We start from the raw sequence: 12,327 nt of genomic DNA on the forward strand, positions 1-12,327 counted from the left end.
CCGGACACACGGCTGAGAGGGCTACGCTAAGCTTCGAGTGGGGCCAAGTCATAGTGATGGACTCCTGTGGTTTGTTATGGGAACAATAAAGCTCCAGGTCAGCAGGGCGTTCTGGAGGTCTCCCAAAGGAGGAGAGGAGGAAGTGGAAAGAATGAGGGGGGGATGAAGACAAGGATAACGATTTTTACATACATAACTTATTTATTAAGGTTGCGTCCATCTTTCCGTAGATAATCTCCCATACTGCTGGACCAATCAGCCTAATAATTGTTGAGCTCATTTAGGACTGTATGCTCAAGGAACTCTTGTGTTTTCGGTGATTAATAATTTTTTAACTGCTGACTCCTAACTCCTTTTAACCGGTTGGTGGGGCAACAACAGTTTCAGCAGCAAAACGCATTCCTGGCAATCGGCCAGACTTAAACAAACCTTACCAGGTCTGATGCGGGTCACATTTTGGCCTTTGACGCAAAAGTAACACTGACAAAAAAAAAAAGTTGAGTCTAATTTCCAACCGGAGCTGGTTTCCAACCGGATCTGCTGGTTCATTCCAAAAAAAACACAAAATAACAGTTTGAAATTGATATGGCAAACAGTTGCTTGTTTCGCATCCAGCAGACACGGAGCAACATCAGTGTTCACTGGGAGTTGTATTAGTATCCACCTGAAGAACGTAAGCCCAATATTCACTATTTCTCTAGCTCTGTTTTGGTCTCCACCAACTCCTGAGGAAAGATCTATCAGTCTGTTTAGCTGCTGATTCTCACTAGCTATAGTCACTCACTCACTCACTCACTCTGCTGTTTTTAGTGCTGGGCATTTAATGTACAGCAGGATTGTCAGAGCTTCTTCTTTAAAATACGTCTTTCTGCCGAGAGCAGTAAGAATACAACCGAAATGGTAAAGCCACGAAGCCGTCTCCACCGGCTGCCAGTCCCGCTGTGTGTTTAGCTCTGTTAGCTGTTAGCTCTGTTAGCCAAACACACACCAAAGGACTCCCACCGGCTGCTAACAGCTAGCATTTGTTGCTATACAGGCCAGTAGCGAGGAGTGAGAAGTCAGTAGTCAATGACGTATAAAACAGTCAATAAGAAGATGTTTTCAAATAGTGGAATCACTGCAACCACGAGAGGTCCTTGAGCATAAAGTCATAAATGAGCACAAAAAATATTAGCCCTATGCGTCAAGAAGTATATGCCATATTATCCATGGACAGACACAGGGATCCACGCACAAACACAGTCATAATCTCCTGGCGTAGATAATAAAAACTTGTCACTATGAATGACTCATTTTGCATAACACATAATCACCTGAGCCCTTCGTTATTTAGCCCCGCTATGTGTAAATGTTAAATAATATGGCTGTGAAGTTAGTCTGTGAGGAGTAGTTGATAAGAAAATCAATAAAAAAACGTCCACTCTGCACTTTAGGCTCCGTCCGACTCCCTCACTGAAGCGTATTCTGCCTTTAAGCTGACCGCTTTGTTGACTCACTTTAATCACACTCCCCGTCCCGACACATCTGGTCTTTACACAGGCGACCGGGACGCCGATCTGCCACAGATTTTAATCTGGACGGCTCTAACTAGCCCGAGCCTCTTTCGATCCCCATTGTCCCAAGTTAGAACAGAGCAGAGTCGTAATGAAGCCTTTCACTCTCTGTGTGCTCTCTTTTCTCAGGCTTAGAAAACAGTGGGTATCCCGCTCCCCTTCACAATCGAAAAGGGTGTCGCTATGGCTATCTTTTACACCCCAAGCTCCTTTCTGACTCAAACTGAATTGGTTTTTTTTCTTGTTTCGTGACAGAGCGTATATATCGCCTTTGTGGCCCCTGCTGCGGGCCGTTAATGAATGCATGGCTAAAATCCCGGTGGTGGTTCGTTAAGGGAGGGGTTGGGAAGAGGTGGAGGAGGACGTCGGAGCGTGCTCGGAGTGAGAATCAGCCGGCGTAGCTAGAGAGGGAGAAAGAAAAGGTGACGACAGGAGGCAGGTCTGCTGCGGTTTGGCAGCCACATGGATCATGACATCATTCCCCCAACAAGCCAGATGACGTCTTTAATATCGCTCAGTCTGAGAAAAAAAAGTTCTTTTTGAAAACCCTGTTGAATTGTTTCATTTAACTTCCGCCGTGCCCTTCATTCTCTTAATCTCCTTCCACTTCAGAAGCTTTTCACCATCATGTCTTTCCACCCGAGCCGTCTCCCTTTTATCTCCTTTTGTTCTGCATGGACAAGAAGTTCAGTGCAGGGAAGTTAGCAGCTGGCATTATTTTTTTAACATCCTTATGTTAGTTTACAAGCACATAATTAGAGATATCGGCCGTCCCTGATAATCTTTAGAAACCGCCTCCGTTCCAAGTTTGGAAGCCACACCTCAGCGTTTTCTAACGCATAAAAATCACATACTGCTGCTTGGTTTTTTAAAATCTCATTACAGTTATTGATGGTGTGTTACCGTGGTGAGGACAGGTCCCAGCTGGTTAGCCATACACGTGTTTGCTCAACGGTGTTCCGTATGAAGTCTCTGGATGTATATATTTTGTGAAATTACCGTATAAAGTGGTTCATTAAGGACACTCACGGTGCCATCCTTCTTACATTAATGTGAGGAATTTCACCTCTGCAGAGTCTTAAGAAAGAACAAAGTCCCCAAGAGTCCAGTGAGGTGATATTAACGGAGGACCCGGGCGCTGCTTCTTTCTTTAAAAACGGCTAAATAAGAGTTAGTCCAACCCTGTTCATGTGTTGTAGTGTTCTACAGAGCAAGGCAGGGGAGAAGGAGAGGATATAATTAAATATATCATCTAAATAGGTATTGATCGTCTTAAGGGTGTTGCCGTTAGATTAAGAGGTTAAGGAATAAAACCGCTTTGGGGATTAAATCATTGTGAGGTAAAATCAAGAGCGGCGGAAGATAAACGCCGCAATAATCGCAAAGAACGAGCGCGGGCAGACGCGCTTAACGACGTCCTACAGAGGCATTAGCGATTCCGTCCAGATGCGTTTAAGGGCCACGAGCAGAACGGCACGCCGGAGAAAGAGAGAGAGAGAGTTTGGAAGCATGAACACAAGGTCAAGCACGTCCCCCCCCCAGCTGTTTGTGCCTGTGGAGATAATGTCAAAAGTTGCTACATATTATGAACCTCGTTGTGACTAATGTATAGAAGATGCTTATCCGTCACATGCCTGCGGTAACCCGGAAAGGGCCGGGTGACAGATAAAAGACCAAAAAAAAAGGAAAAAAAAAAAAGTTTGGACACCGAAGCCAAGCAGCCTCACAAGGTCAGGGAGCGCTTTTTTATCCGACGGACGTGAATTTATCTTTAGTGGGGGGATGAGGAAGTAGCTGAGCGGAGGATAAAGTGTCCCGTTTCGCTCCTGTCTCCTTCCCTGATCAGCCCAATAGGGCGGGAGGGGGGGGAATAGTGCTGAGTCATCAGACGCTGGGTGCTGCTCACATCCGAATGCAGGAGGAGAAGAAAGTGTGTGGGGGTGGGAGAGAAGAGGATTCCAGCCAGCCGGTGTCTGCAGTGCACTGCCGCAGCGTTAGCACCGCCGCTAACCCGCACGGCAAGGGGGGGGCCTCAAAGCCTCGTCTCTCTCCGTTGTCATATGTTTTATTACAACGCCACTCTCTGTGATGCTCGTCACAATTCCCAGAGGTATTGGGAACGTCTCGTGCGCTCAAGTTTGATATACAATTCCCACTTTTCCCCCTCTAGCCTTCCAGTCAGCGGGTAATTAGCAGGAGAATAAATACGGCCAGCCACTGGAGATAAAGTTTACAGCCTGACCACGGGTCATCTTGTTTCATTACTATGCCGTGCTTTGCATTAAGCTAATTACCAACCAGCAAACATCTCCATCGGACACTTGCGCGGCGGGGGGGGGGAGAGGGCTCCATTACGGTGGTTTTGTGTAAGTCTGCTTCATTTAAATGCCTGCATTACGGGGAGATCATTGCGGTTTTAAGTGGATTTTAATGGCTTTTTTTGCAGCAGCAGCAACCGATGAGGGTTTTTGTCGTCGGGAGTCTGTCTCCGTGGTGTTGACGTGACAGGAAGTGATCCTCTCTGGGGGGGGGGCAGATGGAGAACCGGGGCCCTGAGAGTCAAGTCAGCCGCTGAGTGAGAGCCACTTAAGGACAGAGAAAGAGAGAGAGAGAGAGAGAGTGAAACACAGAGTGTGGTATCGGTAGGTGGAGAGGGTGAGTGGCTGGTAGCCACACACGTCCCCCCCCTCCCAGTGTCAGGCTATACATTTGTAATAAAAATATCACGGCGAGCGAGAGTGCCGGGGCCTCTGAGGGACCGGTTTTAAAAGTGTCACTTGGGCTGGCAGCTGCTCCGTAACGCCACCTGTGCTGTGTGGGTACCGCCCCCCCCAAGGGGACGCCTCGCACCCCCGCTGACCTTCCCACTGTGTCTCTACCACTGCGTCTATGACTCCAGCTGTCCCTAACCCTCACCCCCCCCTCGCCTCCCCTCGCTGTCTCCAATATAAGGGCAGGAATGCAGCGGACAGCACGGTCCCAGAATAGACAAAGTAGCCTTCTCTATCTCCAACCAGCCAGGATAGAGGGCACCTACAGCAGCAGCAGCAGCCACACTCATGCTCAGGCCCCCGACCCACATACAGACACGTCCCCCCCAGGCTTCTGGTGCCGTTCAACTTCAATTGCACGGCACCTTTAATCATTAAATCTTGACGGAGCTGCCTCACAGTTTAATGTTGAAAGAGCACTGGCTTGAAGGCCTTGCATCGGTGAGCGAGGTTAACGATAAAGAAAACGCTACGGGTGTAACGGTTCCGTTTGATGTGGGATCTGAGCGGAGGTGCGCTGGGGTTGAAGGAGGGTGTCGTCCCGTTTGATGAGTGCGTGTGGGCCGCGGATTGCCGGAGCGAAGCGCATGGAGGCTTGCGTGGCGGGGGGGGATTCTCTCCCTAATCTGCTGAAAATCCTGCTATGAAAAGGATTTCACGTGTAGCGCTCTCTCCACTCTGAAGTTGATATGTACGTGTTTGAACACACACATCTGGGGGGTGGGGGGGGGGGGGTGCAGAACATACACACTCGCTCGCACTGGACGTCCGTCTTCACGTGGACATTCATAGATCATCATTTGTCCGCGGAAGTGGTCCATTCACATTCACATCGTGAGCATCCGTACAGTTTACAAGCTTGGTAGCGCACAACACACACACTTTCTCACACACACACACACACACACACACACACACACACACACTCACACTCACACTGCAGTGCTGCATGTTGCAGTGGAAGAACAACAGCAGCTCTAGGACAGGTGGAGAATTCAGGCCACGCAAGCTCCATCCCTCCTCCTCCTCCTCCTCCTCCTCCTCTGTGTGCTACTTCTTACTTTCTACGATCTCCGCCCCTCTCTTTCCTTTTTCTTTTCGTCTTTTTTTTTAATTCAGTCAAGGATGCATCCCCCTCATCAATTTGCTTGTATCTCTGGTGACAAGTTTATTAAACAAGACAGAGAGAGAGATGGAAGGAGTGAATGGGGCCCCGTCTTGCTCTTTAGCTCCTTACATGCACTGCCGGTATTTAAGCATTTCTTTTTTTAATGTGATTTGTGTGCAGTGAGGCTGATGTATTGTTATCTCCAGAAAGGGTGGACAGCTTTGATACCGGGCTGACAGTGTAATCTCTCTCTCTCTCACACACACACACACACACACACACACACACACACACACACACACACACACTCCTTTTTGGAGTGCCAACCCCCAGCAGAGCTGTGACTGTTTAATACTGGTTTAAGTACTGTGTCGATGGGTTTACGTAGTCATGACAGAGAGATTTAAGTTACAAAGGTGATGCCACAATTCTGTTTTTAAACAAAACGTAACTCAGACCGGAGGATGTAGCACATTTGTTGGGGACTATTTTCAGCACCTAGGGGATGAGTAACTTTATTCAGTCTCACTTCTTAACAAAGTCTAAAATATATGTCTCTTAAGCTGCTAAATGCTCAACTGTGTTAGTTAGTTGCTGTCTGGTGCTACGCAGATTTTCTGTTCTGTGGGTTATCATAGACTAAGTCAAAACCGAAAGTTGCGAGTGGTAGCTGCAGAATTCATTGATAACTCTTTTTTTTCTTTTGGTCAGAAAAAACAGACATCAATAATTTTGATACCAGGGACAGAACTCAGCTGAAACAGTAATTACAGCCACTTTTTTTTTTTTTTTTTTTTTACATAACACATAGTCATTTGATGCATTATTAACATCAAAATTCATTATAGCAGCACATTTTAGTCCACTAGAGGGGAAGTTACTGTTTTGGATTAGATATGCACAATGCATTAAAAAAAAGTCAGTTGTGCAAAAAAAAGAAAAAATCCAGGCTAAAATATCAATAGCTCGGATTGCGGGGCCAAGTCTCTGCTCAAACAATTTATTTCCTAATGATTAAATGATAAGCCGGGCTAATTGAAGCAGGAAATGAGGGAGTTCCACCGAGGACGAGGGAAGACTGCTGAGTGCATCATCTCGGGGCGAGCAGCGGGGCCGAACGGGGCCCCCCGAAAACCGCAGGCCCGAGAACGCTCGGGGACACGAGCGTGAGGCGGGATAGAGACAGAGAGGAGGGAGGGAGAAAGAGGAGTCCCGCACAGCGCCGCGGAGGTCAATGAGAGTTAATTCTCCCCGCTGTCCTATCCGCTGGCTTCATTAGCGGTATTGGCAGTCGGGTGATGAATTCATTGTTTTCTCAAGTTTGTCTGCAGCCATCCCTTATGCGCTCCTCTCTTATCACTCAGGGCCCTGCTCCCTGTTTTTCCTCATCTCTTCTTCATCAGCCACATTGCTCCTTTACCCCTCCTCCTCCCTCACACACTAGTTTCGTCCATCATTTTTTTCCCCCCTCTCCTCTTCCTTATTAAATCCTTTTTATTTTTGCCTATTTTTGCATGTTCTATGCAGCAACACGCTCGCTTTCAAGGGCATTGTCTCCTCCGGTACTCGTCTGCGTACTGTGTCTCTGCATGTTTGTGTGTGTTTTTTTTTTCTTGTACGACGAGTTCTTATTTGATGCTACTTGTGTATGGGACAACCCTTTTTCTTATCATTTCCTCCTTCTTGCTCTTTTCTCTTTCAGGTCCCACATTTGTCCGTTCTCTCCTCCTCCTCCTCCTCCTCATCTGTTCCACTCTTGCCACCTTTTCGGACCGGACTCGCCCCTAGAATGCTTTGCTAAAGCTGGTAAAATGGAACCAAATCAACTGTTCAATGGATTTGGTCCCCTTCAACCAGCTGTAGCTGTGCATTGATCACTCGTTGGGCACACACAAGCAACCAGACCGAGCGCGGCGGAATGGACCTCGAGTTAATTCACTGAGAAAACAGCTTTGAAAATGTGCAAACTGAAGCTGCATTGAGCTCCCTCACAGAAAAACAATCGGACTGAGACAAAGACACTTAATACACAGCATGCACCGGTTACTGTGTGACTTTACCTCTATCACAAAGATTACCCAAAAGACACTGAAGTCAATAAAACATGCCAGGTAAGTAATTATAGATAGTACTGTATCTTGATGAATTTGTATTTTTTTTTTGTGTGTGTGCCGCTATAATTGCATTGTCCTTTGGAGACTTTTATTATTGTTCTTTGCAGATTTTTTTTCTAAGTGTGTTCAGTCCATGAATTGCCATTATATGTGTGTGTGTGTGTGTGTGTGTGTGTGTGTGTGTGTGTGTGTGTGTGTGTGTGTGTGTGTGTGTGTGTGTGTGTGTGTGTGTGTGTGTGTGTGTGACTGGTGTGGTTGAAAAGCTATCAAGCATGAGAACAGATTAGAAAAGCAGGTGTGCCTTATGTATGTGCGTGTTTTTGACTCCTAATGCACAAGTCTGAACAATAAAGATTCATCCTGAAGTTCATATGAAATGCTGAAGTGTTCCTTTCTTTGAATTTTGGATTTACTTGGGGGGGGCACACTAAAACTACAGGGGGTGTAAAATGGTTGGGTCACCGTGTTAGAGGGTCAACTTTCATCAGAACCAATTATTTTGTTTTGACCAGGTGTGATTTGGTTCACAATTTGGTGTTTTAAAGTTTATTTTTCATTTTTTTTATATTTCTATTGGGTTCTTTATCCAACAACTATCATCATTATTCCAACCAAGTTTTCTAAAAAAAACGATGTGCATATGACATTAAAGCTTAGTGGGGGAAATGCATTCTCTCTACTGACCAGCAGGGGGCGACTCCTCTGATTGCATAGAAGTCTATGAGGAAATGACTCTACTTCTCACTTGATTTATTCCCTCAGTAAACATTGTAAACATGAGTTTATGGTCTCAATTTCTAGTTCCAACACTTCTTCAATACAGCATGATGTTCATTTAGTAAATTATGGTTAATTTAGAGTCAAATAGACCATAAAGCAGGGTATGCTTTAGGGCGGGACTTACTGTGATTGACGGGTTGCTACAGAGCCGTATACGGCGTCTCTATGTCACTCCTCCACATTTCAAATATGGTCACTTCTGTTCATCGAATGCAAAAAAAAACTACATTGCTACGGCCAAATTTCAAGATGGCGACGGCAAAATCATCAAACTCAAGGCTTCAAAACAGCTTCCAACAAAACAATGGGTGACGTCACAATGATTACGTCAAGTTCTTATTTGCAGTCAATGCCTATTGCTGGTTTCTCCCATGTTAGTTTAGTTTTTAAGCTTTAAAAACTGCTAATTTATCTTAATGAAAAATTGGCAGCAAATTGTGACATGTGTGATTAAAAGAGCCTGAGTAGATGATAACAAAAACAAACTGTGTCATGGATAAATAACCCATCAGTAATGCATACGATAACATAATATACGATAATGCTTTAAAAAAAATTTGGGGGTGGGATGGATTTAAAAAGGTTAAAAGTGGAGTTAAAGCAAAAATGTGAGCGTTCCCACGATCCATACAGCCTCCAGACCTGCACCTCCTCCTGTCTTAGTTCCTTCCTCTCCTCGAGTGTCGCCCGCTGTGCGTGGCTCCGGAGGTGTGACAGATGTTTTAATGTGGCCGCAATTCCTTATCACCACTCAGCTGAAAGCTCCATTTGCCTCGGTCCCGCCGTGATGGATGGGAGGCCGAGGCTGAGTCTGAGAAAGGAGGTGTGCTATGCTAACGAATGGGAGCCCAGGCATTCTCAGAGGCTGAGGAGGTAGAAGGAGGAGGAGGTGAGGGGGTGGAAACGATGAAGATGACACACACTGCTGGAAATGGTAGATGTGGTCATTTTCTGTTTCTCGTGTCCCAGGCGTGATGAAGCAAGTGAGTAATTATAGGAAGGGAAGGGGGTTTGCGTATGCAATTACACTGGGATGAAACAGTGCTTGTCAAGACTCAGGGAGCGCCGCACGCCAGAAAAGGAGAAATCAAGCAGAACGTACATGTTACAAATAAACTTGCGGGTAAACAAACAGAGCGACAGCAGTTTTGATTAAACCTCTGCGTGTTTACAACCTGTTAAATCTGTGGGATTATTAAAAGTCGGTGGCGTTGTACGTCTCCTCTGTGTTTTCGGAGCGCAAGAGGAGAAAGCGAAACAAGAAAAAGGGTGGAAGTGATCCATCAAGGCTTCAGACCTCGACCTTGTGAACCAAAAGAACACAAAACAGCCTCTCTAATGGATGATAATGGAAACAGATTTTATAATGTGACAGGAATTTGGTTTTATAACAACTTCGCTTGAATGATGGAACTTACATACAGAGTGGGACTATTTATTGATGTCCAAAAAAAGCATTCGATACACTTCAACACCGATGCCTCTATTTGACCTTTATCAGTAAACGAGAGCGTCAGCTAGAAGATATTTCTTTGTAGTTATTCATAATGCTTGTCATCGGTGCCGGCAGATTGTTGTCCTGGTAAAATCAGATGAAATCATGCAGGTGCTCCAAAATATATGCTTTAGTCCACAGGCAGCGCCAAAATCGACACAAAATGAGAGTTCCTTGTAGTAGCTATAGGTTCCTTGAAAAAAGCTCTCATTATGTTCAAGAATCATCAAACCTGCTTTTTGTTCAATGAGAGGCTGTAAAATTCCCAGAATTGCATGATTTTCAAAACAATATAAATAATGTATATGAATACTTCCCAAAAGTGTCCAAACGTTGTTTAAAATTAGAAAAAAGTGGATATGATTTGGGAGGTATATGCTTTTCACTGATGTAAAAAAAAAAAGAAATCGCTGCATTTTAATTTAAGGAGTGCAACTGCTGTAGTGACGAAAACAAAGTTTACAATGTTTGGTAATTGGTAAATCAGTAATCAAGTAAAAATGTATAAAGATGATTTATGATTATGTTCTGATAAGAAGTGTATGAAATAAGTTTGGGTGAGTTCATGAAAATATATTTCTGTTCATGATAATTGATTATAAATTATGAAGGTCAACCACACATAAATAATGTCAAACAAAAATGTCTGAAAGCATGCAAATCTAAAGATATCTTGATTCAGAACTGTATTTAATGTATTCTTCTCTAATAGTTACATCCATTTAACTACAGTGTGGAAACACATACAAAACCAACACAAATTCAATCTTCCTTCTATGAAGAATAATTGAAAACCAATCATATTATTAAAAATCCAACCAACTAACTTAAATGTTTTAAAATGATGTGATATTGCTTCCTGACTGTATTTAGAGGTTGTTTGAAATTAGAGAGATACGGTATGAATTTAGTGAAATAGGTATGTTAAAGAGAAAAAGGGTAAGGACAAATATAAAGAATACATGTATATCTGTCAAAGAAGGTCACTTCTGTATGGATGGAACAAGGAATTAAGAATGTGTTTTTTATTATTCTTTTAATTGAATGCCTTTTTGTTACATATTAAAATCATCAATAAGAACAAAATAAATGACCACTACTACTACTATGTCAAATGAACAGCTAGGGTAAAATGATTAGATATATCTGCACTAATCAGCTTCTTTTAGTCTGAGGTAGAAAAATAATAAGTCTGTTGTTGCATTGTTTCCCAAAATAGTTTTTGTAATAATTCAAAGACCTTAAAAAGAATAAAAATGTAATCCGGTTAAGATAAAGGCATAAATTCAATGCAAGGTGTTAAAAGGTTCTCAATACAGAATTCGCTGTATTGAAGAAGACTTGAAACTAGAGATTGAGACCATAAACTCATGTTTACAATGTTTACTGAGGGAATAAATCAAGAGAGAAGTAGAGTCATTTTCTCATAGACTTCTATACAACCAGAGGAGTCGCCCCCTGATGGCCAGTAGAGAGAATGCAAGTTTAAGGCAACTCAGTATCGGCTTCACTTTTCAGGGGTTTGCGTCCTGGCTGAAAGGCTAGAGCCCCAACAGTGCAAACAATGGAAAAGTGGTAGCCTACATTGAAAAAGCGCTACCCTTCCGCGACGACAACGCCGTGGTTTTGGTACAGCGTTATCAGCTGTAGCCACAGCATGAGCCCAGTGCAGTGTGGCCCGTTGTGATATTAATATTCCAAATATCCTTTACAGAGACAGGTCATACAAGACAACATGTCACATGACTCGCATTTGAGACATGAGCAGGTGAGCTTCACGGCAAATTCTTTTTAATGGAAAATGGGCCGAGGCTCAGAAGGAGCAGGGAGCGCGGCGGCCGCCGTAGAGCATCGCGGCGTCTGATAGCGCTGCCCTTTACTGTACCTCCACTTATTTATCAGCTCTGACAGTGGAGAGCAAGGAGCAATGTGCCAAGTCACATAAAACAATGGGAGACATTTTAATATAGAAATTGGAATGGAGGTTAGAGGGATCAAAAGAAAGGGGGGGGGGGGGGGGTACTTTTGCAAAGTGCTGCGTGAGTGCGTGCAACTGTGAATGTACTGTAGCCTTGTATATGTGTGTGTGTGTGTGTGGGTGTAGCAAGGTGGTGCCAGGACTCATCATTCACACCGTATTGATGTTTGACCACATCCATCAGCGCTGGCTGACATGGCTCTCTGAAGCAGGGAGGGCTCCTTTCTCAGCTTCCAGCCTCGCTTTCTCTCTCGTTGACTCCTCTCTATCCTCCATTACTGTCTCCTAACTTTTTGATTTTTCTTTTTTTCTTTTTTTTTTTTTTTCTTCATCCTCACCTGCTTTCTGTAGCATGCCTCCCTCATCCCACTCCCCTCCACACCAGTGCTCATCATTTGCTTTTCTTCCCTGACTCCTCATCTCTATCCATTTAAATTTAATAAAAAAAAAAACCTTGATCAGGGTTACAAAAAAGTTGTACTTTACAAAAAAAAAAAAAAAAAACCGGCGTTTAAAGTAAAATGGAGA

Source organism: Anoplopoma fimbria, chromosome 12, assembly GCF_027596085.1.
Source record: "Anoplopoma fimbria isolate UVic2021 breed Golden Eagle Sablefish chromosome 12, Afim_UVic_2022, whole genome shotgun sequence".
In the NCBI taxonomy this organism is placed as follows: domain Eukaryota; kingdom Metazoa; phylum Chordata; class Actinopteri; order Perciformes; family Anoplopomatidae; genus Anoplopoma; species Anoplopoma fimbria.